The sequence below is a fragment of the Protopterus annectens genome, chromosome 5.part0, assembly GCF_019279795.1.
Source record: "Protopterus annectens isolate FY-2018-M chromosome 5.part0, PAN1.0, whole genome shotgun sequence".
In the NCBI taxonomy this organism is placed as follows: domain Eukaryota; kingdom Metazoa; phylum Chordata; order Ceratodontiformes; family Protopteridae; genus Protopterus; species Protopterus annectens.
Window position 1 is genome coordinate 1,391,147,889 of NC_056735.1, and position 2,500 is coordinate 1,391,150,388.

Below are 2,500 nucleotides of genomic sequence, written 5' to 3' on the forward strand. Positions count from 1 at the left end.
TTGTCTTTTGAGCCTTGCCTAAAAAAGGCACTATGGGGGCGGCAAGAGCCTTGGCCAGTATTCGAAAGTCTAAGGGTGACAGGTGCAAGTCATCTCTTGCAAAGCAACGTGGCTTGTCGAGCATGTCATCCCAGGCAGACAGATACTGGATCCCCTTTGAATGACACCATAAACTTAGCCAATTGTTGAAATTGATAATTTTTTCTTTATACTGTGGCATCATTCTTGGTGAGGGCAGGATGCTAATCAGGGTCATACCAGCCTGGGCTACATGATCAGAGAGCTCTTCCATGTCTCTTTTCATGTAGTCCAGGGAGGTACGTCTCAGGTCATTCACACCAACATGGACAATGACAGAGTTGTATTTGTACTTGTTCTGGAGTGACCTGAGTGCTTGTGTTATGTGATGGATCCTGGCACCCGACAGACAGCTAACAGTAACCTTCTCCTTGCCCAACCTAGTTAGTGGGACATCAGTGTGCCTGACTATAGAGTCGCCTATTACTAGTGTGTTGGGTATGTTATTTTGCGTTAAGGGCTGTGATTGCGTGGCACACTGATTATGTGAAGTATGTCTTTCATGGTTGGTGATGGGGTGTGGAGGTTGCTTGGATGTCTGGTTTGGAAGTCTCTGTTGCATTTGCAGATTTTTATTTAGAGCCTCAGAGTATGTTTTCATGTATTCATGTGTGTTACTTGCCGATATTGGTTTATTAGGTCTATGTGAGACTGGTGATGTGTTGCAAGTATTACCCTTCTCCTCTTGACTGTCCGCTCCAGTCTTGGGTTGAGAGAGCTTTGCCTCCAGTTTGGCTGTATAATTGCATCTCTCGCATATATTAGTGCTTGATGGTAGGAGGAGAGGGTTGTCTGTGTACATGAGGCAGTTGTAACATTGCCTCAAAATGCCCAGATTCACCAGTTGGACTGGAGAGTACACCGGAAACCGCCCTTTGGACATGCCTGAATAGGTAGAGTAAGCTGTTTTTCTGATTGGCTGGTGGGGACAAATAGAGAGCCTTGTCCTTCTGAACAGTATAGGGGGGTCTAGTGTTAGGGTTAATTAGTGCTTGCTATGAGTTTTAAGCAAGTGCTTGACTGTGAAATGAATGGTTTGAGTGCTAAAGTTGAAGGTTTGTCTAGTTCCAAGGGAAAAATTGAAGAGTAGACTTCGTGGAGCTGAGAATAGTTCAACTCTAGCAAATGGTGCTGCCCGGTGCACAAAACTGCACAAATGCGTTTTTTATAGCAGGCCAGTGAAAGAGATAGAAATTAGCCCAAAATGGCTAATAAACTACTAACTTCTGGGCTGAAACCACTCCTCCAGAGACAGATAGGCTGCTCAAAGCTCCCCTCTCTCACAGGTGAACAGAGAAACTTGCTTCTATCCAAGTAAGGTATGGGCAACACAGAAACTTGTAACTCAGCCCTGGATTCATCAATAACCTGAAAACTGGACTATACTAGTTCAGAAAGGCGGGTAACAAGTATATTTATTTTCAGAAAATAGAGTAGATACAATCAAAACAACACTTTAAATGCACAGAAAAGGCTATTGCACTTTAGTGTGTAGCCTACAATAGTTAAACAGATTATTTAAACACAAAAATTACCTAATTCAAGTACAGGCAGCAAATAAGTACAATATATAGCAATAACAAACTTTTTAAATCACAGATTCGCTAAAAAAACTGGCGCTTTAGGCGGAATTAGTTAAGACAGCAGGAAAAGTAGAAAAGTGATACTTAATCATTCCAAAGTCATTCTTTTGTCTCTCTGCTGCTGTAGACTCTGCAGAATACCTGGAAGGCTCTTGCTGAGCGGAATACAAGTGCAAAAACTGCGCAAATGCGGTTTTTATAGCAGGGAGGTGAAAGAGATAGAAATTAGCCCAAAATGGCCAATAAACTACTAACTTCTGGGCTAAAACCACTCCTCCAGGGACAGATAGGCTGCTCAAAACTCCCCTCTCTCACAGGTGAACAGAGAAACTTCCTTCTATCCAAGTAAGGTATGGGCAACACAGAAACTTGTAACACAGCCCTGGATTCAGCAATAACCTGAAAACTGGACTATACTAGCTCAGAAAGGCGGGAAACAAGTATTTATTTTTTTCAGAAAATAGAGCAGATACAATCAAAATTAGCCCAAAATGGCCAATACACTACTAACTTCTGGGCTGAAATCACTTCTCCAGGGACAGATAGCCTGCTCAAAGCTCCCCTCTCTTACAGGTGAACAGAGAAACTTCCTTCTATCCAAGTAAGGTATGGGCAACACAGAAACTTGTAACACAGCCCTGGATTCAACGATAACTTGAAAACTGGACTATACTAGTTCAGAAAGGCGGGAAACAAGTATAATTTTTTGTTTTTTGTTTTTTTTTTCAGAAAATAGAGCAGATACAATCAAAACAACACTTTACCCAATTAACCAGTTAAAAAGCTTAAAACTGAGCCCTGTTCCAGCAGTCTTCATTCAGACAAGTTCTAACTGCACA

At 42.0% G+C, this 2,500-nt stretch overlaps 1 protein-coding gene across 1 annotated transcript in view; it reads left to right on the forward strand.

Moving 5' to 3' along the window:
* The window catches only part of PROZ (protein Z, vitamin K dependent plasma glycoprotein), a 432,931-nt gene that overhangs the window by 372,641 nt on the left and 57,790 nt on the right, over window positions 1-2,500 (forward strand). The gene's annotated exons all lie outside the window — the stretch shown is intronic.